Raw genomic sequence first — 26,942 nt, forward strand, 5'->3', positions numbered from 1 at the left:
AAAACAAAATAGTCCCTGAAAACTCTAACATAGAACAAAATGATCCTTGACAACTCTAACAAGGGACAAAATGATCCTTAACCTCTTTATTCAAAAACGACACTGTTCTTCCCCAATTTTATCATATCTCGCATAACCCTAACATTCATACTTTCCTTCTTCCCCTTCACAGTCTTCTTTTCCATCTTTTCCTTCCTCCTCTTTAACTCCAAGATTAAGTCATGGTGTAATTGTCACACGTATCGCACCTACCTCAACATGTCATGGATCACACATCCTCAAATAATATAGATTATTGGACATTAGGATACGTCTTTGATAATATCACCTCCAACCTTGACAACGTCCACGACATCCTCAAGACCAAGTTCTACAACTACTCCAAGGGCACGCCTTTCTCCACTCTCCGGCAAACAATATAGATTGTTGGACATTAGGATATCATGAGAAGATTTTTCTTCGACATCATATGAAAATTCTCATTTGAAATAGATACCGAGTGCTTCATTCCTTCTTTCCTGGAGTCCAAGTTGGCAAATAGTTTCGACCTCGCATCCAAGCTATTACAATGAGCAATGTCGCCATTGTCGCTCATATGGAAACTGAAGCGATTACTGAACATTGGTTCGGAGAAGAATATAAAGGAAGCGATCAGAGTGGTGGAGAATGTGGTCATGGAGATGTTAGGGTAGAGGAGGAGGAAGATGGCAACGATGACAACGAGTCTTAACAAATCAGACTTGCTGTCTAGATTTATGGGATTCATCGAAGACGACAACTAGTTGAGAGACATAGGCATTAGTTTCTTGAGTATGAATTGGTTGAGAACAAGTTGAGGATTTTTTTTCTTGGGAACATTAAATTTATAAAGTGTGTATTGTGTAGTTTGAAGTTACAATATTAGACTGTTAGTGTTATACGAGATATGATGAAAATTGGGAGAGAATAGTGTCATTTCTGAACAGAGGAGATCAAGGACCATTTTGTCCCCTGTTAGAATTGTCAAGGACTATTTTGTCCTCCGTTAGAATTAACGGAGTAAAGAATCTAAGTGAGTGACGGAGTTAATTGTTAGGGATTAATCGAGTAATTAATTTTAGTTGGGGACTAAAATGTCCAATCTAAAATTCTTTGAGGACCAAAATGGGTATATACTCTTTTCTTTTTTATTAATCTTTTGTGATTAATATATATCAAAACTTTTTATGTGATATATTTAAAATTTAGATTTTGTCAAATTTGTCAAGTAAGTATTTACCTGCTTCTGAATCATATTATTAATACATCATGTTATATAATGATGAAAATATCTTTAACTAGAGGCTATTTTTTTAGAAATTAAAAAAATTAACTTAGTACTATGGTTAATTAGTATTTTTTTCTATGAATTTTAATTTTTTATTTTAAATAAAAAATTAGACCCTTCAATTTTATAGTGTACAAATTAAAAGGTTCGATTTGTGGTGAAATAATTTTGTTCACTATAAAAAAATCAAATGGTCCAATTAGCATATTTACAAATTTTTTTAACACCAAAATACAAATATAAGAGCCAGATTTGTATATTCTAAAATAAAAAAAAATAAATATAACCCTCAAATTTATATATTTAAAAAAATAATTTGTTCATACTTTGATCCAATAAGCAAAGTCAGACCCAATAAACAAAAAGGTCCATCAATAAAGGTGGCCTTTACAAACACACCCGACCTCTTTAAAAAGGTTAGACACCGACCAAAGAGCTCAACATTACCTACGCAAAGCAGGTAACCACCTTCAGAAGCCTCGACTGGAACCCCTATCTTCCCCAAAAAAGATGAACTTCTAAGATATAGGAAATGGTTATCCACCAGATAAGATAGAACTACCACAATCAAAGAGGTCATCTGCTCTACTCTAAATACACTGATACCCCTTATGTATAGTTCACGTTCTAATCTACTAAAAATCTGCCTAAAACCATTGCTAACTTAAGCATCGGAGTCTCTTACAGGTATTACCCCCTACCTCCTCACGAGAAACTCAGTCATGTTAAGGGATCTGGACCTCACGTTCAGGCCCAAATCAAAGTTTCAGGTAACCCTCGGAACATTGATGCCATTGTCGGGGACCTGGAACTCACCTTTTGAGAATGGCAAACCATTAGCATGAAGACAGCCACATGGCCTCTGAATCTGAAGCTGAACCCCAACCAGAGGACAACACCATTATACTACCTCCACCACACCAAACGCATGAACCTCATAGGGAAGGGCCATTGCCAACCCACAGCCAAGGCAGATTTATTCAGAAGTCTGTCACCCTAAAGAAGAAGAACCCTCGCAAACAGAAGAAATACTGGGTCTCGTCCAAGGTCAGCGAGATTGGCTAAAGCAACTCGAATACTAGGCTAAGCAACAGCGAGAGGCTGAACCAGAGTTACGAATAGAAGTAAGGTGACGGAGAAAATCAGAGGAAAAGCTCCTAAAGTTGGAAACTGATCTTCGAAATCGATCTAATCGAACAAGTCGGGAAGATATCCCTTTGGGAGAAGAAGACCCATTCTCAGAAGAGATCATGCGAGCCAAAGTACCCAGGAACTTTAAAACACCCGACATGGACCTCTACAACGGAACGACCGACCCTAAGCACCACCTCAACAACTTCAAAATAAGAATGTACCTGGCCGATGCCTTTGATGCCACCCGCTGCAAAGCATTCTCAACCACTCTGACCAAAGCGGCCATGAAGTGGCACGACACCTTACGTCTAAGACGGTAACTAGCTTCGATGACCTGTCCCGGAAGTTCCTGACCAGGTTCTCCATCCAGAAGGATAAAGTGAAACATGCACCGAGCTTGTTAGGAATCAAACAAGAGGTCGGAAAAACACTCCGCAACTACATAGAAAGGTTCAACAAAGTGTGCTTGGAGATCCGAAGCCTACCCACTGAAGCCGTGATCATGGGACTAGTCAATGGCCTCAAAGAGGGACTTTTCTCCCAATCAATATCCAAGAAAGTGACACCCAGTTTTCCTAAACAAAGTCCAAGAAAGGGCGGAGAAATACATCAACATAGAAGAGAATTCTTGATTCAGGGAACCTCTCCCTCAGCCAAATCTACCCTACCATGCCCAGAAAATGGAGAAGGAGCCTATAAAGAAGGTGGAATAAAATATAGAAAAGCCCTGTAAGTATCACAATTATACTCCCTTTAGAGTTTTCCTGGTAGATGTCTACTGAAAAGTATGCCACACCGAGAAACTTCCTCCTCTTCGTTTTATCAAACACAAAAAAGGAGGAAGCCGGACAGAATACTATGAGTACCACAAGCTCTACGGACACTGCACTAATGAATGTTATAACTTAAAGAATGTTATAGAAAAACTGGTGAGAGAAGGCCAGTTAGACAGGTACCAAGCTAATAGGTCGGGTGACCCGAAGAAGATAAGGAGAGAGGAAGAGGAAGGACAACGAGAGCATCCACCTCATACCCCTGAGCGACACGTACACATGATCAACGGGGGATTTGCTGGGGGAGGGATGTCGAAATCATCATGAAAAAGGCACCTCAACGAGGTGAACCAAGTCGGGGAGGGAGCCAAACTACCCTACTTGCTCACCATCTCATTTACCAAAAAAGACGCCGAAGGAACAACACCTGGACATGACGACCTCATGGTGATAACAATGATCCTGGCAAATGCCAACCTCCACAGAACCCTGATAGACCATGACAGCTCGGTAGATATCCTGTTCAAATCCACTTTCGATAAGCTTGGGTTGGAAGAAAAGGATCTAAAGGCCTACCCGGACAACCTATTCGGGCTGGAGAACACACCAATCCAAGCCCTCCGGTACATCTCTGATGACAAGTTATCTTGAGGCTAGTTTCATAAGCCTTTTTCCTTCATTTTTATCTAGTTTTCATACATTTGTTAGGCCATAAGTAAGTGTTTGAATAAGAATTTCATGCTTGTCTTGATTCAATCAAACATTGTTAATTTTATGCATTATCATGAGATTTTTGCAAGATTTAGTTGATATTATGAATGATGCAATATCTTATGATTTGGCAAGGCTTTAATGTATGTATTTAATTGATGATAGATAAAGAAACGCAAAGAAAAGGAAAAAGCAAAGAAAAGTCAGTGACGAACTGATTTTTATCGGTAAAGAAATTCACAAGAATATAATCGCGTTGTAAGTATAGTTTCTAAACCAACAAAGAATCCTTTCGTACAAAAGTTTGGTTGTCACAAGCAACAAAATCATATAAAATTTATAACCGAAGTATTCAAACCTCGGGTCGTCTTCTCAAGGAATTGCAGGGAAGTATGATTTATTATTGGTTATGGAAAATAATATTTTTGGGTTTTTGAAAGGTTGAACAGGGAAAATAAATTACAGGAAAAATAAATTAATAACTAGAAAAACTCTTGACAAGATATGAAAACTGGACGTCCTATCCTAGTTATCCTTATCAATTATGATGAGAATTGGATTTTGCTCCCACCTTATTAACCTCTAACTATGAAGGTAAGTCAAGTGGATGCATCAATTTGATTCCTCAGATCCTAGTCAATTCCTAAAAAAAGACTAGAGTTATTGGAATTTAAATTAATTAGCAAAGATAACTGATGAGCGGATAATTTATACAATTTTTGGCATTGTTTTTAGTATGTTTTTAGTATGTTTTAGTTAGTTTTTATTATATTTTTATTAGTTTTTAGTTAAAATTCACTTTTCTGGACTTTACTATGAGTTTGTGTGTTTTTCTGTGATTTCAGGTATTTTCTGGCTGAAATTGAGGGACCTGAGCAAAAATCTGATTCAAAGGCTAAAAAGGACTGCAGATGCTGTTGGATTCTGACCTCCCTGCATTCGAAGTGAATTTTCTAGAGCTACAGAAGCTCAATTGGCGCGCTCTTAATTGCGTTGGAAAGTAGAGATCCTGGGCTTTACAGCAATGTATAATAGTCTATATTTTTCCCGAGATTTGATTGCCCAAACAGGCATTCCAAGTCAGCTCAAGAATTCTGGCGTTTAACGCCGGAACTGGCACAAGAATGGGAGTTAAACGCCCAAACTGGCACAAAAGCTGGCGTTTAACTCCAAGAAAAGTCTCTACACATGAAAGCTTCAATGCTCAGCCCAAGCACACACCAAGTGGGCTCGGAAGTGGATTTTTTATGTCATTTACTCATCTTTGTAAACCTTAAGCCACTAGTTATCTTCAAATAGGACCTTTTGCTATTGTATTTTTAGCTTTCAATCTTAGAAGCTTTTTGATCATGTTTTTATGATTGAACCCTCTTTTGGAGGCTGGCCATTCGGCCATGCCTAGACCTTGTTCTTATGTATTTTCAACGGTGGAGTTTCTACACACCATAGATTAAGGTGTGGAGCTCTGCTGTACCTCAAGTATCAATGCAATTACTATTGTTCTTCTATTCAATTCGGCTTATTCTTGTTCTAAGATATCACTTGTTCCTCAACTTGATGAATGTGATGATCCGTGACACTCATCATCATTCTCACCTATGAACGTGTGCCTGACAACCACCTCCGTTCTACCTTAGATTGAGTGGATATCTCTTGGATCCCTTAATCGGAATCTTCGTGGTATAAGCTAGAATTGATGGCGGCATTCAAGAGAATCCGGAAGGTCTAAACCTTGTCTGTGGTATTTTGAGTAGGATTCAAGGATTGAATGACTGTGACGAGCTTCAAACTCGCGATTGTGGGGCGTTAGTGACAGACGCAAAAGAATCACTGGATTCTATTCCAACATGATCGAGAACCGACAGCTGATTAGCCGTACTGTGACAGAGCGCATTGAACATTTTCTCTGAGAGGACGGGACTGTTGGCATTGACAACGGTGATGCCCAACATACAGCTTGCCATGGAAAGGAGTAAGAAGGATTGGATGAAGACAGTAGGAAAGCAGAGAGACGGAAGGGACAAAGCATCTCCATACGCTTATCTGAAATTCTCACCAATGAATTACATAAGTATCTCTATCTTTATTTTATGTTTTATTCATCTTTTAATTATCAATCCTCCATAACCATTTGAATTTGCCTGACTGAGATTTACAAGATGACCATAGCTTGCTTCATACCAACAATCTCCGTGGGATCGACCCTTACTCGCGTAAGGTTTATTACTTGGATGACCCAGTGCACTTGCTGGTTAGTTGTGCGAAGTTGTGATAAGGAGTTGAGATTGAAATTGAGCGTACCATGTTGATGGCGCCATTGATGATCACAATTTCGTGCACCAATAACAATTATCAATCACAATGAGTTTGATAACTCAAGTGTCTCAAATTAATCAATTCATCAATTAAAGCCAAGAATATAAAAATCTAAGTAAAAATCATAAATCTGAAATACCTAAAATTGCATTAAATAGAAAATCAATCCTAAAATGGAGTTCATAAACCAATATTAATAAACTAAAATAATAGAATAAATAAAAGTGGATGAGAAACCAAAGTAAAGGAACATTTGAACCTGGAATTGTGAAGAAATAGCCTAAAACTAATAGAAATCCTAAATCCTAAAAACTAAGAGAGAGGAGAGAGCCTCTCTCTCTAAAAACTATATCTAAAACCTAAAATTGTGAATTATGAATGTTGTCTTCGTCTCCTCATGAATGGATGCATTCCCCCACTTTATAGCCTCTAATCTATTTTTTCTGGGCCAAAAACTGGGTCAAAAATAGCCCAAAAATCGCCCACAGCAATTTCTGTTAATTTTGCAGATCGCGCATGTCACGCGTATACGTCGTCTACGCGTGCGCGTCATTCAGCGTTTTCCTTGCCACGCGTATGCGTCGTTCACGCGTTCGCATCATTCGTGCAGATTCCAATCCACGAATTCGCGTCAGGCACGCGAATGCGTCACTGCGATTTTCTCTATTTCGCGCGGTCGCGTGAGCCATGCGTCCGCGTCAGTGTTCGCTGGTCATCTCCTTAGTTTCTTGTGTTCCTTCCATTTTTGCAAGCTTCCTCTCCATTCTCTAAGCCATTCCTGCCCTATGAAGCCTGAAATACTTAACACACGGATCACGGCATTGAATGGTATAAAGGATGATTAATATTAGCAAATATAAGGCCAAAGAAGCATGTTTTCCATCATAGTACAAAATCAAGAAGGAAAGTGTAAAACATGTAATTTACATGAATAAGTGTGAGAATAGTGGATAAAATCCACTCAATCAAGCACAAGATGTACCACAAAATAGTGGCGTATCAAATCTCCCCACACTTAGCATGTCCTCATGCTAAGCTCAAAAGAACTAAAAAGGAGTGAAGAGAAATGGTAGAATGTATGAAATGTAACCTATCTATATGAATGCAGCTAATTGCAAAATGCTTTTACCTACTTGGTGAAAAGTAAATAAATCTTTCAAGAACAAATATGAATTGGATTTCACTAATTCAAATCATAAAAATGAAGTACAAGTAAACTTGCAAAAGAAAATAGCTCACGAAAGCTGGGAACAAGGAATCGAGCATCGAACCCTCACTAGAAGTGTATACACTCTAATTGCTCAGGTGTTTGAGGCTCGATTCTCTCAATTCTCTACTAATCTTGCTTTCTAAGGCTTGCTCTTCTTCTACCAATCAACAGAAATTTAATGCACAAAGACACATATCAAGAGGTTTTTTCAAGGGTTGTAATGGGGTTAGGGTCAAGGTAGGAATGTATTTGGTTAAGTGTACTGAAATTCAAATCCTTGATTAACCTAAACTTCTCACTTAGCCTAAGACATTCCATGTAATCAAAATATAAAATCTAACTACCCATTAACTACGTTTTCCACATATTCATGCATCCTAATTTTGAGTACAACTCATATGCATTGCTGTCATCAATTACTTTGGGGCATTTTGTCCCCTTTTATTATTTACTCTTTTTCTTTTTCTTTTCCTTTTATTTTTCTTGTATTTATTATTAATTTTTTTTCACAATGCATATGATTAAGGTATTGAATGCATAAACATGTCCTCAATATTTTTCATATTTGCACAAAAAGTCTAACATACTCAATTCCCAAACCAAACGTTTCCAAACCCAATTTTCCCACATTTAAATCATAAGCACTCTCACTAGTCTAAGCTAACCAAGGATTAAAATTAAGGACATTATTGTTTTCCACTTAGAGTTAATGATGTGCTAAAATAAAGAACAAATGGGGTAAAATAGGCTCAAATTGGTTTGCAAGGGATAATGAAGGGTTAAGGCCATATGGGTATGTAAGCTCAATAAAACAAGGCCGCAATCATATAAGTGCATGCATACATCAAATAATGGACATATAGAATTAAGCAAGACAAAGATCACAATTTTAGAGAGAAAAACACACACCAAAAATAAAATATTGGTTGATAAAATGCAACTAATCAAATAGGCTCAAAATCTCACGGGTTTTGTGTGTTCGAGCTCTAAACCATATTCCAAAATAATATTTCTTCAAACAAGTTTAACAAAAGTTTGTAATTCAAATTAGTGAAATGCTATAAAATAGTTTCTTGAAAAAGAAATTATTATTTCAACCAAGTAATGGTAAAATATGCACAAAATCAAACAAATATGCAATTAATCATGCAAATGCAACAATGAACTAACAAGGGAAATCCCACATTGGTGTTGAGATGGAATTAACTAACCCGTGGAAGTCGGTATCGACCTCCCCACACTTAAAGATTGCACCGTCCTCGGTGCATGCTGAGATGCGCAAGTGAGCGGGTTACTCCAATTGATGCCTTTTCTCTAAAGATTGTGCGGCAGACTTGTTTATTGCTCTAGTTAGAAACTTTTCCTTTTTCCTCTTGGTGGCCATCCTGAAACAAGAGAAAAAGGAAGGGAAAAAACCCACAAGCAAAGATATGAAAAGAAATAAAATATATGTGGGCTAGTGCTAGATAATAAGGTTCTCAACTACATGGTAGCTACAACATGTAAGTGAGAAATTAATAAAAGCACAGGGCATGTCAACTAAATAGCAAACAAGTCAAGGAGCACCAAAATAATGTAAGAAAAGATGCGGCAGTTTAATAAGAACATGTAACACCAATGGTGAAATAGGAATGTAGAAAAGGAGATAAAAATACGAATAAAAATAAAATGCAATGAAGGAAAGTATGAAGATGTAACATGTAAAAGAGAAGTAAAGAGAATAAGGAGGAGAAGGGAGGAGAGAAATTTGAAAGCTGGCGACGCAATTGACGCGCACGCGTACGGCACGCGTACGCGTGCAGGGAGAGAAAAGAAAGGGCGCGGAGGCGCACAGAGCGTGGACGTGTGGGTGGCCATGTGTGGAGAAGGACACGCACATGTTAGGGACGCGTACGCGTCGGTAATTTTGTGCCTCGAGCACAGTTCCAGCCCCAGTCCAGCATAACTCTCGGGTAAAACAAGGTTTTACACCAATTTCCCCAACCACGCGGACGCGTGGGTCGCCAAAAGTGGAAACGGCGCGCACGCGTACAGTACGTGTGTGCGTGGGCGGGATTGTGCCTAAGGCACATTTTTCGCCCAGCTCCCACGCCACTCTCTGCTCAATCTAACCCCTGTCGCATCCACGAAGGACACAGATGCGCACTAGGTGCTGGTGCGTCGATCCCCATTTTTTTAATATTTAGAATGCAAAATGCAAAATGCAGAAAGTAGATGACTATGCAGAAATTATGAATGAATACTGTGGAAAACAAAATAAAATAAAACTAGGAATGAAAAGGGACGATTATACCATGGTGGGTTGTCTCTCACCTAGCACCTTTAGTTAAAGTCCTTAAGTTGGAAATTTGGTGATCTCCATGTCATGGTGGTTTGTGCTTGAACTGATCCAGGAATCCCCACCAATGTTTGTACTTCCAATAGCCTCCGGGATCCCAAACTAGGCACAGAAAACCTTCAAGCAAGTGGAAGCAAGTGACAAGGCCCCAAAAGTATTGATTGTTGGAATGAATTCCGGGGTCCCAAACCTTGCTTTTGCACCCATCTTCTTGTTGAGCAATATTGTTTCATCCGGGTGGCAAGCAGTCTGAATTCTCACTGAAGCGGCCAAACAACATCCTAGACCCATTCAATTGAGCTCTACACCAACTTTTGCATTTCAACTTGGAGCATATAACCATGTTGAACCTTGCTTGACCACTCCAACCACTAACCATCTTCCTTTTACTCTTAATGCCACAAAGAGCTCTAAGTTGACCATTCATCTCTAGTAGCCCATATTCAAGTGGGAAAGTAAATATTAAGGATAAGAATTTTACCCACTTGAATGTTGTATTGGATGGTAATGGCTTTGGGAGAGGTATTTCCAGTGGTCTTGCAAGCTCCACTCCCTTGTGCTCTTCTTTGAATTCTTCCACCTTTCTGCAAGCTTCTTCAATTTCAACCTCTTCCTCTTGGTAGCTTTCTTCCAATTCATTATATTCTTTATTCTTACCAAGGGCATGGGAGGTTGTGCTTCTTCTTCTTGAATCTCCATCTCTTGATCAACCTCTTCCAAGTCTTCAACTATGATATGCCTTGGAGGTTGTACACCTTCCTGGTGAACGAAATTGTGATCATCAACAATGGCTCCAAAGACTTGGTGCTCTTAAACATGAATTACACTTTGTCACAACTCCGCACAACTAACCAGCAAGTGTACTGGGTCGTCCAAGTAATACCTTACGTGAGTAAGGGTCGATCCCACAGAGATTGTTGGTATGAAGCAAGCTATGGTCACCTTGTAAATCTCAGTCAGGCGGATTCAAATTGATAGTGGTTTTCGGAAAATATAAAGAGATACTTAATTAAATAATAAAGGATAGAAATACTTATGTAAATTCATTAGTGGGAATTTCAGATAAGTGTCTGGAGATGCTTGTCCCTGTTGGATCTCTGCTTTCCTACTGCCTTCCTTCAATCTTTGTCACTCCTTTCTATGGCAAGCTGTATGTAGGGCATCACCGTTGTCAATGGCTACATCCCATCCTCTCTGTGAAAATGGTCCAAATGCTCTGTCACAGCACGGTTAATCATCTGTCAGTTCTCGATCATGTTGGAATAGAATCCCTTGATCCTTTTGCGTCTGTCACTAACGCCCAACAATCGCGAGTTTGAAACTCATCACAGTCATTCAATCCCGGAATCCTACTCGGAATACAACAGACAAGGTTAGACTTTTCGGATTCCCATGAATGCCACCATCAATTCTAACTTATACCACGAAGATTCTGATTAAGGAATCCAAGAGATATGCGCCCGGTCTAAGGAAGAACGGAAGTGGTTGACAATCACGCGCATTCATAGGTGAGAATGATGATGAGTGTCACGGATCATCACATTCATCAAGTTGAAGTGCAACGAATATCTTAAAACTTGTATTAAAACTTGAGGTACAACGAATATCTTAAATCGAATTGGATAGAAGATAGTAGTAATTGTATTAAAACTTGAGGTACAGCAGAGCTCCACACCCTTAATCTATGGTGTATAGAAACTCCACCGTTGAATGATCAAAAGATACAATCCAGGATCCAGGATATCTAATAAACTAGTAAAAAGTTCTATTTATACTAAACTAGCTACTAGGGTTTACAGAGGTAAGTAATTGATGCATAAATTCACTTCCGGGGCCCACTTGGTATGTGCTTGGGCTGAGCTTGATCTATCCACGAGCTGAGACTTCTCTTGAAGTTGAACGCCAAGTTGTAACGTGTTTTGGGCGTTCAACTCTGGTTCGTGACGTGTTTCTGGCGTTTGACTCCAGAATGCAGCATGGAACTGGCGTTGAGCGCCAGTTTACATCATCAAATCTCGAATAAAGTATGGACTATTATATATTGCTGGAACGCTCTGGATGTCTAGTTTTCAACGCCATTGAGAGCGCGCCATTTGAAGTTTGGTAGCTCCAGAAAATCCATTTCGAGTGCAGGGAGGTCAGATTCCAACAGCATGAGTAGTCCTTTGTCAGCCTCTTATCAGAGTTTTGCTCAGGTCCCTCAATTTCAGCCAGAAAATACCTAAAATTACAGAAAAACACACAAACTCATAGTAAAGTCTAGAAATGTGAATTTACCATAAAAACTAATGAAAACATCCCTAAAAGTAACTAGATCATACTAAAAACTACCTAAAAACAATGCTAAAAAGCGTATAAATTATCCGCTCATTACAACACCAAACTTAAATTGTTGCTTGTCCCCAAGCAACTGAAAATCAATTAGGATAAAAAGAAGAGAATATACTATACATCCTAGAATATCAATGAATATTAGTTCTAACTAGATGAGCGGGACTTGTAGCTTTTTGCTTCTGAACAGTTTTGGCATCTCACTTTCTCCTTTGAAGTTTATAATGATTGGCATCTATGGAAACTTAGAATTTTGGATAGTGTTATTGATTCTCCTAGTTAAGTATGTTGATTCTTGAATACAACTACTTTTATGAGTCTTGGCCATGGCCCTAAGCACTTTGTTTTCCAGTATTACCACTGGATACATAAATGCCACAGACACATGACTGGGTGAACCTTTTCAGATTGTGACTCAGCTTTGCTAGAGTCCCCAGTTAGAGGTGTCCATAGCTCTTAAGCACACTCTTTTTTCTTTGGATCACGACTTTAACCACTCAGTTTCAAGCTTTTCACTTGGACCAGCATGCCACAAGCACATGGTTAGGGACAGCTTGATTTAGCCGCTTCGGCCTTAATTTTATTTCCTTGGGCCCTCCTATCCATTGATGCTCAAAGCCTTGGATCCTTTTTACCCTTGCCTTTTGGTTTTAAGGGCTATTGGCTTTTTCTACTTGCTTTTTCTTTTTCTTTCTTTTTTTTTCGCCACTTTTTTTCTTTTTTTTTTTGCAAGCTTTTCTTTTTTCACTGCTTTTTCTTGCTTCAAGAATCAATTTCATGATTTTTCAGATCATCAATAACATTTCTCTTTGTTCATCATTCTTTCAAGAGCCAACAAATTTAACATTCATAAACAACAAGATAAAAAATATGCACTGTTTAAGCATTCATTCAAAAAACAAAAAGTATTGTCACCACATCAATATAATTAAACTAAATTCAAGGACAATTTTTGAAATTTATGTACTTCTTGTTCTTTTGAATTAAAAACATTTTTCATTTAAGAGAGGTGAAGGATTTATGGAATTTATTCATAGCTTTAAGACATGGTTACTACATGCTAATGATCATGAAGTAGAGACACAAAACATAGATAAAAACGAAAAACAGAGAGATAAGAACAAGGAAGTTAAGGAATGAGTCCACCTTAGTGAGGGCGGCGCCTTTTGAAGGTCCAATGGTGCTTTTTGAGCTCCTTTATGTCTCTTCCTTGCTTCTGTTGCATGATCCCTAGTGATTTTGGTGTTCCTATCCTTAGTTGCTTCCAATAATTATGTGGAGGAACATGTATCCCCTGAGGTATCTCAGGGATTTCTTGATGAGGAAATTCCTCATGCTCTCTTGATGTGCAGTCAAATGCTCTTCTACTGAGCTATGGACCCTTGAGATGAATCTCTCCATCTCCCATGACTCAGAGGTGGAAGCTTTTGTCTTCCCTTTTCTCTTCTCTTTTTTTTTCTTGAGGTTTCTCTGGCCTTAGGTGCCATCAATGGTTATGGAAAAGCAAGAAAAGCAAAAAAGCTATGGTTTTACCATACTGGTGGACGAAATTGTGATCCTCAAAATTGGTCTCTTTGTATTTGTATGAAATCAAAAATACCCCAAAGAGATCATGATTTGATGAATTGGGATCTTAATAATCCCTGGTGTGATTATAACTCCGTTCAACTTAACCAGCAAGTATACTGGGTCATCCAAGTAATACCTTACGTGAGTAAGGGTCGATCCCAGAGAGATTGTTGGTATGAAGCAAGCTATGGTCACCTTGTAAATCTCAGTTAGGCAGATTAAATGGTTATGGGTTTCGAAAATTAATAATTAAACAGAAAATAAAATAGGATAGAAATACTTATGTAAATCAATAGTGGGAATTTCAGATAGGCGTATGGAGATGCTGTGCTCCTCTCGAATCTCTACTTTCTTCTTACATTCATCCAATCCTTCTTACTCCTTTCCATGGCAAGCTGTATGTAGGGCATCACCGTTGTCAATGGCTACATCCCATCCTCTCAGTGAAAATGGTCCTATGCTCTGTCACAGCACGGCTAATCATCTCTCGGTTCTCAATCAGGTTGGAATAGAATCCCTTGATTCTTTTGCGTCTGTCACTAACGCCCAGCCTTCAGGAGTTTGAAGCTCGTCATAGTCATTCAATCCCAGAATCCTACTCGGAATACCATAGACAAGGTTTAGACTTTCCGGATTCTCATGAATGCCGCCATCTATCTAGCTTATACCACGAAGATTCTGTTGGGGAATCTAAGAGATATGCGCCTGGCCTAAGGTAGAACAGAAATGGTTGTCAGTCACGCGCGTTCATAGGTGAGAATGATGATGAGTCACGGATCATCACATTCATCAAGTTGAAGTGCAACGTATATCTTGGAATAAGAATGAAAGAGAATTAAATAAAAAGTAATAGTAATTGTATTGAAACTTGAGGTACAACAGAGCTCTACACCCTTAATCTATGGTGTGTAGAAACTCCACCGTTGAAAATACATAAGTGAAAGGTTCAGGCATGGCCGAATGGCCAGCCCCCTAAAACGTGCTCAATGGCCTCCTAAGATGAAGAATAAAACAAAACTGAGACCAAAGATGAAACGTGGTCAAAAGACGACTAATACAATAGTTAAATGTCTTATTTATACTAAACTAGCTACTAGGGTTTACATGAGTAAGTAATTGATGCATAAATCCACTTCCGGGGCCCACTTGGTGTATGTTTGGGCTGAGCTTGATCTATCCACGAGCTGAGGCTTTTCTTGGAGTTGAACGCCAAGTTATAACGTGTTTTGGGCGTTCAACTCCGGGTCGTGACGTGTTTCTGGCGTTTAACTCCAGACAGCAGCATGTAATTGGCGTTGAGCGCCAATTTACGTCGTCAATTCTCGAATAAAGTATGGACTATTATATATTTCTGGAAAGATCTGGATGTCTACTTTCCAACGCCGTTGAGAGCGTGCTATTTGGAGTTCTGTAGCTCCAGAAAATCCATTTTGAGTGCAGGGAGGTCAGATTCCAACAACATCAGCAGTCCTTTTGTCAGCCTCCTATCAGAGTTTTGCTCAAGTCCCTCAATTTCAGCCAGAAATTACCTGAAATCACAGAAAAACACACAAACTCATAGTAAAGTCCAGAAATGTGAATTTAACATAAAAACTAATGAAAACATCCCTAAAAGTAGCTTGAACTTACTAAAAACTACCTAAAAACAATGCCAAAAAGCGTATAAATTATCCGCTCATCACAACACCAAACTTAAATTGTTGCTTGTCCCCAAGCAACTGAAAATCAAATAGGATAAAAAGAAGAGAATATACTATAAATTCCAGAATATCAATGAATATTAATTATAATTAGATGAGCGGGACTTGTAGCTTTTTGCTTCTGAACAGTTTTGGCATCTCACTTTTTCCTTTGAAGTTTAGAATGATTGGCTTCCCTAGGAACTTAGAATTTCGGATAGTGTTATTGACTTTCCTAGTTAAGCATGTTGATTCTTGAACATAGCTACTTATGAGTCTTGGCCGTGGCCCTAAGCACTTTGTTTTCCAGTATTACCACCGGATACATAAATGCCACAGACACATGACTGGGTGAACCTTTTCAGATTCTGACTCAGCTTTGCTAGAGTCCCCAGTTAGAGGTGTCCAGAGCTCCTAAGCACACTCTTTTTGCTTTGGATCACGACGTTAACCACTCAGTCTCAAGCTTTTCACTTGGACCTGCATGCCACAAGCACATGGTTAGGGACAGCTTGATTTAGCCGCTTAGGCCTGGATTTTATTTCCTTGGGCCCTCCTATCCATTGATGCTCAAAGCCTTGGATCCTTTTTAACCTTGCCTTTTGGTTTTAAGTGCTATTGGCTTTTTCTGCTTGCCTTTTCTTTTTCTTTCTATATTTTTTTTGCCATTTTTTTCGCAAGCTTTTGCTATTCACTGCTTTTTCTTGCTTCAAGAATCAATTTCTTGATTTTTCAGATTGTCAATAACATTTCTCTTTGTTCATCATTCTTTCAAGAGCCAACAATTTTAACATTCATAAACAACAAGATAAAAAATATGCACTGTTCAATCATTCATTCAGAAAACAAAAAGTATTGTCACCACATCAATATAATTAAACTAAATTCAAGGATAAATTCGAAATTCATGTACTTCTTGTTCTTTTGAATTAAAACATTTTTCATTTAAGAGAGGTGAATGATTAATGGAATTTATTCATAGCTTTAAGACATGGTTACTACATACCAATGATCATGAAGTAGAGACACAAAACATAGATAAACATACAACATAAAAAACTGAAAAACAGAAAGAAATAAGAACAAGGAATGAATCCACCTTAGTGGCGTCTTCTTCTTGAAGGACCAACAATGTCCTTAAGCTCTTCTATGTCCCTTCCTTGCCTTTGTTGCTCCTCCCTCATTGCTCTTTGGTCTTCTCTTATTTCATGGAGAATGATGGAGTGCTCATGATGTTCCACCCTTAATTGTTCAACATTGTGGCTCAAATCTTCTAAGGAAGTGTTGAGTTGTTCCCAATAGTTATTGGGAGAAAAGTGCATCCCTTGAGGCATCTCAGGGATTTCTTGATGATGAGCTTCCTCATGCATCTCTTGAGAACCGTGAAGTGTCTCTCTTGCTTGCTTCATCCTCTTCTTGGTGATGGGCTTATCCTCTTCAATGGAGATGTCTCCTTCTATGATAACTCCAGCTGAGTAACATAGATGGCAAATAAGGTGAGGAAAAGCTAGCCTTGCCATGGGGAGGGCTTGTCGGCTATTTTGTAGAATTCATTGGAGATGACTTCATGAACTTCTACTTCCTCTCCAATCATGATGTTATGAATCATGATGGTCCGATCCACAGTAACTTCAGATCGGTTGCTAGTGGGAATGATGGAGCGTTGAATGAACTCCAACCATACTCTTGCCACAGGCTTGAGGTCTAGTCTTCTTAGTTGAACTGGCTTGCCTCTGGAGTCTCTTTTCCATTGAGCTCCTTCCATACATATGTCCGTAAGGACTTGGTCTAACCTTTGATTAAAGTTGACCCTTCTAGTGTAGGGGCGTGCATCTCCTTGCATCATGGGCAAGTGGAACGCCAACCTCACATTTTCCGGACTAAAATCTAAGTATTTCCCCCGAACCATTGTGAGATAATTCTTTGGACTCGGGTTCATACTTTGATCATGGTTCCTAGTGATCCATGCATTGGCATAGAACTCTTGAACCATTAAGATTCTGACTTGTTGCATGGGGTTGGTTAGGACTTCCCAACCTCTTCTTCGGATTTCATGTCGGATCTCCGGATACTCATTTTTCTTGAGCTTGAAAGGGACCTCAGAGATCACCTTCTTCTTTGCCACAACATCATAGAAGTGGTATTGATAGCTCTTGGAGATGAATCTTTCCATCTCCCATGACTCGGAGGTGGAAGCTTTTGTCTTCCCTTTTCCTTTTCTAGAGGATTCTCCGGCCTTAGGTGCCATTGATGGTAGTGGAAAACAAAAATGATTGTGCTTTGACCATAGCAAACTTAAAGTATTGCTCGTCCTCGAGCAATAGAAGAAAGAAGAGAAGAAGAAGAAGAAGAAAATATGGAGGAGAAGGGTGAAAGTGTATTCGGCCAAGGGGGAGAAGATTTGGTTGTGTTGTGTGAAAATGAAGTAGAATGGAAGGGTATATATAGGGAAAGAGGAGAGTGAAGTTTCGGCCATATAGGGTGGGATTGGGTGGGAAAATGTTTTTGAATTTTGAAGGTAGGTGGGGTTTATGGGGAAGAGTGGATGGATGTGAGTGGTGAAGGGGGTAATAGGGAAGAGAGGTTGAGGTGATTGGTGAAGGGTTTTGGGAAGGAGTGTTTATTAGGAAGAGAGATTCAGAGATTGAAGTTGTTGGGAAGTGTGACATGGGGAAGAGAAAAATAGGATTAGGAGGTAAGGTGGGAATATGTTAGGTGGGGATCTTGTGGGGTCCATAGATCCTGAGGTGATCCTGTGGGGTCCACAGATCCTGAGGTGTCAAGGAATTCCATCCCTGCACCAAATAGGCATGTAAAATGCCTTTGCACACCATTCTGGCGTTTAAACGTCGAGTGGTGCACATTCTGGGCGTTCAACGCGCATGTAAAGCATGTTTCTGGTGTTGAACGCCAGTTTCATGCTTGTTACTGGCGTTCAGCGCCAGCTTTTCCTCTAGGCACATTCCTGGCATTCAAACGCCAGAATGTTGCTTGTTTCTGGTGTTCAGCGCCAGATTCATGCTCTGTTCTGGCGTTGAACGCCAGCCAGATGCATCTTACTGCCGTTGAACGCCAGCCTGTGCTTCCTCCAGGGTGTGATTTTTCTTCTGCTATTTTTTATTCTTTTTTTAATTTTTCTATTTTTTTCGTGACTCCACATGATCATGTACCTAATAAAACACAAAATAACAATAAAATAAAATAAAATAAAAATTAGATAAATAAAATTGGGTTGCCTCCCAACAAGCGCTTCTTTAGTGTCAATAGCTTGACAGTGGCTCTTGGTGGACGAAATTGTGATAAAAGAGTTTCAAGCATTGGTAGAGAAGCTCACAACTCCGTTCAACTAACCAGCAAGTGTATTGGGTCGTCCAAGTAATAAACCTTACGTGAGTAAGGGTCGATCCCACAGAGATTGTTGGTATGAAGCAAGCTATGGTCACCTTGTAAATCTCAGTTAGGCAGATTAAATTGGTTTATGGTTTCGAAAATAGAAATAAGAGAATAGATTATAAAAAGGATAGAAGACTTATGCAGATTCATTGGTGGGAATTTCAGATAAGCGAATGGAGATGCTGCATGGCTCAAGGACGCCTGCTCTCCTACTGCTTCTACTCAATCCTTCTTACTCCTTTCCATGGCAAGCTTTGTATAGGGGTTCACCATCAGCGGTGGCTACTTTCAATCCTCTCGGGAAAATGATCCTATGCGGCTGTCACTCGCACGGCTAATCGTCTGGAGGCATCACCCATGGTTGATGGCTACATCCCATCCTCGCAGTGAAAACTAATGCTCACGTACTCTGTCACAGTACGGCCAATCACTGGTTGGTTCCCGCTCCTACTGGAATAGAATCCCTTGATTCTTTTGTGTCTGTCACTAACGCCCAGCACTTGCAAGTTTGAAGCACATCACAGTCATTCATTACCGGAATCCTACTCGGAATACCACAGACAAGGTTAGACTTTCCGGATTCCCAGGATCCTACTCGGAATACCACAGACAAGGTGAGACTTTCCGGATCCTCATAAATGCCGCCATCTATCTAGCTTATACCACGAAGATTCTGTTGGGGAATCTAAGAGATACGCATTCAACCTCTGTTGCATGTAGAACGGAAGTGGTTGTCAATCACGCGCGTTCATAAGTGAGAATGATAATGAGGGTTACTTATCATCACATTCATCATGTTCTTGGGTACGAATGAATATCTTGGAATAAGAATAAGAGAGATTTGAATAAAAGAAAATAGAATTGCATTAATACTTGAGGTACAGCAGAGCTCCACACCCTTAATCTATGGTGTGCAGAAACTCCACCGTTGAAAATACATAAGTAAAAGAGGTTCAGGCATGGCCGAATGGCCAGCCCCCCTAACGTGATCAATGATCTCTTAAGATGAAGAATAAAACAAAACTGAGACCAAAGATGTCTAATGCAATAGTAACTTATCCTATTTATACTAGACTAGCTACTAGGGTTTACATGAGTAAGTAATTGATGCATAAATTCACTTCCGGGGCCCACTTGGTGTATGCTTAGGCTGAGCTTGATCAATCCACGAGCTGAGGCTTCTCTTGGAGTTGAACTCCGAGTTTTGACGTGTTTTGGGCGTTCAACTCCGGATCATGACGTTTTTCTGGCGTTTAACTCCAGACAGCAGCTTGAACTTGGCGTTCAACGCCAAGTTACGTCGTCAATCTTCGAATAAAGTATGAGCTATTATATATTGCCGGAAAGCTCTGGATGTCCACTTTCCAATGCCGTTGAGAGCGCGCCATTTGGAGTTTTGTAGCTCCAGAAAATCTATTTCGAGTGCAGGGAGGTCAGATTCCAACAGCATCAGCAGTCCTTTTGTCAGCCTTCTTCAGAGTTTTGCTCAAATCCCTCAATTTCAGTCAGAATTTACCTGAAATCACAGAAAAACACAAAAACTCATAGTAAAGTCCAGAAATGTGAATTTAACATAAAAACTAATGAAAACATCCCTAAAAGTAGCTCAAACTTACTAAAAACTATATAAAAACAATGCCAAAAAGCGTATAAATTATCCACTCATCACAACACCAAACTTAAATTGTTGCTTGTCCCCAAGCAACTGAAAATCAAATAGGATAAAAGAAGAGAATATACTATAAATTCCAGAATATCAATGAATATTAATTTAATTAGATGAGCGGGACTTGTAGCTTTTTGCTTCTGAACAGTTTTGGCATCTCACTTTTTCCTTTGAAGTTTAGAGTGATTGGCGTCTCTGGGAACTTAGAATTTGGGATAGTGTTATTGACTTTCCTAGTTAAGCATGTTGATTCTTGAACACAGCTACTTATGAGTCTTGGCCGTGGCCCTAAGCACTTTGTTTTCCAGTATTACCACCGGATACACAAATGCCACAGACACATAACTGGGTGAACCTTTTCAGATTGTGACTCAGCTTTGCTAGAGTCCCCAATTAGTGGTGTCCAGAGCTCTTAAGCACACTCTTTTTGCTTTGGATCACGACTTTAACCACTCAGTCTCAAGCTTTTCACTTGGACCTTCATGACACAAGCACATGGTTAGGGACAGCTTGATTTAGCCGCTTAGGCCTGGATTAATTTCCTTGGGCCCTCCTATCCATTGATGCTCAAAGCCTTGGATCCTTTGTACCTTGCCTTTTGGTTTTAAGGGCTATTGGCTTTTTCTACTGCTCCTTCTTTTTCTTTCTCAATTTTTCGCCAATTTTTTTTTTCACAAGCTTTTGCTTTTTCACTGCTTTTTCTTGCTTCAAGAATCAATTTCATGATTTTTTTCAGATCATCAATAACATTTTTCTTTGTTCATCATTCTTTCAAGAGCCAACAATTTTTAACACTCATAAACAACAATATCAAAAGACATATGCACTGTTCAAGCATTCATTCAGAAAACAAAAAGCATTGCCACCACATCAATATAATTAAATTAATTTCAAGGATAAATTCGAAATTCATGTACTTCTTGTTCTTTTGAATTAAAACATTTTTCATTTAAGAGAAGTGAAGGATTAATGGATTTTATTCATAGCTTTAAGGCATGGTTACATACTAATGATCATGAAACAAAGACACAAAACATAAATAAACACAATACTAAAAACCGAAAACAGAAAGAAATAAAGAACAAGGAATGAATCCACCTTTTTGTGGCGTCTTCTTCTTGAAGGACCAACAATGTCCTTAAGCTCTTCTATGTCCCTTCCTTGCCTTTGTTGCTCCTCCCTCATTGCTCTTTGATCTTCTCTTATTTCTTGGAGAATGATGGAGTGTTCATGATGTTCCACCCTTAATTGTTCAACATTATGACTCAAATCTTCTAAAGAGGTATTGAGTTGCTCCCAATAGTTGTTGGGAGGAAAGTGCATTCCTTGAGGCATTTGTTGATGATGAACTTCCTCATGTTCTTCTTGAGGGCCGTGAGGAACGTCTCTTGTTTGCTCCATCCTTTTCTTGGTGATGGGCTTGTCTTCTTCAATGGAGACATCTCCATCTATGATAACTCCAGCTGAGTAACATAGATGGCATATAAGGTGAGGGAAAGCTAGCCGTGCCATAGGTGAGGACTTGTCGGCTATTTTGTAGAGTTCATTGGAGATGACCTCATGAACCTCTACTTCCTCTCCAATCATGATGCTATGGATCATGATGGCCCGATCCACAGTAACTTCAGATCGGTTGCTAGTAGGAATGATGGATCTTTGGATGAACTCCAACCATCCTCTAGCCACAGGCTTGAGATCCAGTCTTCTTAGTTGGACTGGCTTGCCTTTGGAGTCTATTCTCCACTGAGCTCCTTCCACACATATGTCCATAAGGACTTGGTCCAACCTTTGATTAAAGTTGACCCTTCTAGTGTAGGGGCGTTCATCTCCTTGCATCATAGGTAAATGAAACGCCAACCTCACATTTTCCGGACTAAAATCTAAGTATTTCCCCCGAACCATTGTGATATAGTTCTTTGGATTCGGGTTCATACTTTGATCATGGTTTCTAGTGATCCATGCATTGGCATAGAACTCTTGAACCATCAATATTCCGACTTGTTGCATGGGGTTGGCTAGGACTTCCCAACCTCTTCTTTGGATTTCATGTCGGATTTCCGGATACTCATTCTTTTTGAGCTTGAAAGGGACCTCGGGGATCACCTTCTTTTTTGCCACAACATCATAGAAGTGGTCTTGATGGCTCTTGGAGATGAATCTCTCCTTATCCCATGACTCGGAGGTGGAAGCTTTTGTCTTCCCTTTCTCTTTTCTTGAGGATACTCCGGCCTTAGGTGCCATTGATGGTGATGAAAAAAACAAAAAGCTTAGGCTTTTACCACACCAAACTTAAAATTTTGCTCGCCCTCGAGCAAGAAAGAAAAGAAAAGTAGAAGAAGAAGAAGAGAAAAGGGAAGAGAGGGAGAAGAGTAGGTTCGGCTATGTTGGAGAATGTGGGTTTGTGATGTGTGAAAATGAAGAAGAGTGGAAGGGTATTTATAGGGAGAGGGAGGGTGGGAGTTCGGCCATTTTGGGTGGGAAAGGGTGGGAAATTGAATTTGAATTTTATGAGGGTAGGTGGGGTTTATGGGGAAGAGGAGGTTGATGTGAATGGTGAATGGGGTAATTGGGAAGAGGAATTGAGGTGATTGGTGAAGGTTTTTGAGAAGTGTGACATGGGAAAGAGTGAAAATGAGATTTGGATTAGGAGAGTGTGATTAGGATTAAAGAAAAGGTGGGGATATGGTAGGTGGGGATCCTGTGGGGTCCACAGATCCTGAGGTGAAAAGAAATACCATTCCTTCACCATATAGGCATGTAAATTGCCTCCATGCATCATTCTGGCGTTCAAACGCCCATTGTGCATGTTCTGGGCGTTCAACGCCCATGTAATGCATGTTTCTGGCGTTGAACGCCAGTTTCATGCTTGTTTCTGGCGTTCAGCGCCAGTTTGCCCTCTGTGTGCACATTCCTGGCATTAAACGCCAGGTTGTTGCTTGTTTCTGGCGTTCAGCGCTAGAATGGTGCTCTGTTCTGGCGTTGAACGCCAGCCAGATGCATCTTACTGGCGTTGAACGCCAGTCTGCGCTGCCTCCAGGGTGAACAATTTTTTTCTTCTGTTTTTGACTCTGTTTTTAAATTTTTTTTGATTTTTTTCGTGACTCCTCATGATCATGTACCTAATTAAACACAAAAATAACAAAGAAACAAAATAAAATAAAATTAGATAAATAAAATTGGGTTGCCTCCCAACAAGCGCTTCTTTAATGTCAATAGCTTGACAGTGGCTCTCATGGAGCCACAAGGTGATCAGGTCAATTTTAGTGTGTAGTCCCAACACCAAACTTAGAGTTTGGATATGGGGTTTTAACACCAAACTTAGAGTTTGGTTGTGGCCTCACAACACCAAACTTAGAGTTTGACTGTGTGGGCTCTTCTTGACCTTGAACTGAGAGGAGTTCTTCATGCTTACTCTCCTTTGTCACAGAGGGATGGCCATGTGCCTGAAACACAAGGTAGTCCCCATTCAATTGAAGGACTAACTCACCTCTGTTGACATCTATCACAGCTCCTGCTGTGGCTAGGAAAGGTCTTCCTAGGATGATGCATTCATCATCTTCCTTCCTAGTGTCTAGAATTATGAAATCAGTAGGGATGTAAAGGCCTTCAACCTTTACTAGCACGTCCTCTACTATTCCATAAGCTTGTCTCATGGACTTGTCTGCCAATTGTAATGAGAACAAGGCAGGTTGTACCTCAATGATCCCTAGCTTCTCCATTACAGAGAGTGGCATCAGATTTATCCCTGACCCAAGATCACATAGAGCTTTTTCAAAGTTCATGGTGCCAATGGTGCAAGGTATTAAGAACTTGCCAGGATCTTGTCTCTTTTGAGGTAGAGTTTTCTGAATCCAAGCATCTAGTTCACTAATGAGCAATGGAGGTTCACTTTCCCAAGTCTCATTACCAAATAACTTGGCATTCAGCTTCATGATAGCTCCTAAGTATTGAGCAACTTGCTCTCTAGTCACATCTTCATCCTCTTCAGAGGAAGAATAGTCTTCAGAGCTCATGAATGGCAGAAGGAGATTTAATGGAATCTCTATGGTCTCTATATGAGCCTCAGATTCCTCTGGATCTTTAATAGGAAACTCCTTCTTGCTTGAAGGACGTCCCAGGAGGTCTTCCTCACTAGGATTTTCGTCCTCCTCCTCCCTAATGCATTCGGCCACTTTGATCAAATCAATGGCCTTGCACTCTCCTTTTGGATTCTCTTCTGTATTGCTTGGGAGAATACTGGGAGGAGTTTCAATGACTTTCTTACTCAGCTGGCCTACTTGTGCCTCCAAATTTCTAATGGAGGATCTTGTTTCATTCATGAAACTGAAAGTGGCCTTTGACAGATCAGAGACTATTTTGGCTAAATTAGAAGTGTTTTGTTCAGAATTCTCTGTCTGTTGCTGAGAAGATGATGGATATGGCTTACTATTGTTCAGCCTATTGCGTCCACCATTGTTAAAGCCTTGTTGAGGCTTTTGTTGATCCTTCCAGGAGAAATTTGGATGATTTCTCCATGATGGGTTATAGGTGTTTCCATAAGGTTCATCCATGTAATTAACCTCTGCCATGGCAGGGTTCTCAGGATCATAAGCTTCTTCAGAAGCTTCCTCTCTAATACTGTTGGATGCATGTTGCAATCCATTCAGATTTTGAGAGATTATGTTGACCTGTTGAGTCAACATCTTGTTCTGAGCCAATATGGCATTCAGAGCATCAATTTCAAGAACTCCTTTCTTCTGAGGTATCCCACTATTCATGGAATTCCTTTCAGAGGTATACATGAACTGGTTGTTTGCAACCATGTCAATGAGTTCTTGAGCCTCTTCAGGCGTTTTCTTCAGGTGAATAGATCCACCTGCAGAGTGGTCCAATGACATTTTCGAAAATTCAGAGAGACCATAATAGAATATATCTAATAGGGTCCATTCTGAAAACATGTCAGATGGACATCTTTTGGTCAGCTGCTTGTATCTTTCCCAAGCTTCATAGAGGGATTCACCATCTTTTTGTTTGAAGGTTTGAACATCCACTCTCAGCTTGCTCAGCTTTTGAGGAGGAAAGAATTTATCCAAGAAGGCTGTGACCAGCTTATCCCAGGAGTCCAGGCTATCCTTAGGTTGTGAATCCAACCATATTCTAGCTCTGTCTCTTACAGCAAAAGGGAAAAGCATGAGTCTGTAGACTTCAGGATCAACTCCATTCGTCTTTACAGTCTCACAGATCTGCAAGAACTCAGTTAAGAACTGATAAGGATCTTCAGATGGAAGTCCATAAAACTTGCAGTTTTGTTGCATTAAGCAACTAGTTGAGGCTTAAGCTCAAAGTTATTGGCTCCAATGGCAGGAATGGAGATGCTTCTTCCATCAAACTTGGATGTTGGCTTTGTGAAGTCACCAAGCATTCTCTTGCATTATTATTATTATTATTTTCGGCTGCCATGTCCTTCTCCTGTTCGAAAATTTCTGAAAGGTTATTTCTGGATTGTTGTAATTTAGCTTCTCTTAATTTCTCTTCAGAGTCCTTTCAGGTTCTGGATCAACTTCAACAAGAGTGCCTTTATCCCTGTTCCTGCTCATATGAAAGATAAGAAAACAAGAAAAGAAAGAGGAATCCTCTATGTCACAGTATAGAGATTCCTTTATGTTAGTAGAAGAAGAAAGGGTGAAGAATCCAAATACAAGGGATATAAGAAGTTTGGATTCTTAGATGAAGAGAGGTAAAGAGAAGTGTTAGTAATTAATTAATTAAATAGAATAAGAGAAGAGAAGAGAATTTTCGAAAATAATTTTTGAAAAAGAGGTTATTAATTTTCGAAAATCAAAGACAAAATATAATTAAAATTAAAATTTAAAACAAAAAGAATTTTTGAAAAGTAGAGGAGAATTTTCGAAATTTAGAGAGGGATAGGTAGTTAGTTGGTTTTGAAAAAGATAAGAAACAAACAAAAAGTTAGTTGATTTGAAAAAGATTTGAAATCAAATTTTGAAAAAGATAAGAAGATAAGAAGTTAGATAAGATATTTTGAAATCAAATTTTGAAAAGATAAAGTTTTTGAAAAAGATAAGATAAAAGATAAAAAGATTTTTAAGAAAAAGATATTTTGAAAAAGATTTAATTTTTAAAATTACTTAACTAACAAGAAACTACAAGATAAGATTCTAGAACTTAAAGATTGAACCTTTCTTAACAAGAAAGTAACAAACTTCAAATTTTTGAACCAATCACATTACTTGTTAGTTAATTTTCGAAAATTAGATATAAAAGATAAGAAAAAGATTTTGAAAATATTTTGAAAAAGATTTTTGAAATTTTCGAAAATTATAAAAAATGAAAAAGATATGATTTTTGAAAAAGATTTTGAAAAGATAAGATTTTTAAATTGAAATTTTGACTTGACTTGTAAGAAACAACTAATTTTAAAATGTTTGACCAAGTCAACCCAAAATTCGAAAATTTGGAGGAAAATAAGGAAAGATATTTTTTGATTTTTTTGAATTTTTAATTATGAAAGAGAAA

The sequence above is a fragment of the Arachis hypogaea genome, chromosome 5, assembly GCF_003086295.3.
Source record: "Arachis hypogaea cultivar Tifrunner chromosome 5, arahy.Tifrunner.gnm2.J5K5, whole genome shotgun sequence".
Taxonomy (NCBI): domain Eukaryota; kingdom Viridiplantae; phylum Streptophyta; class Magnoliopsida; order Fabales; family Fabaceae; genus Arachis; species Arachis hypogaea.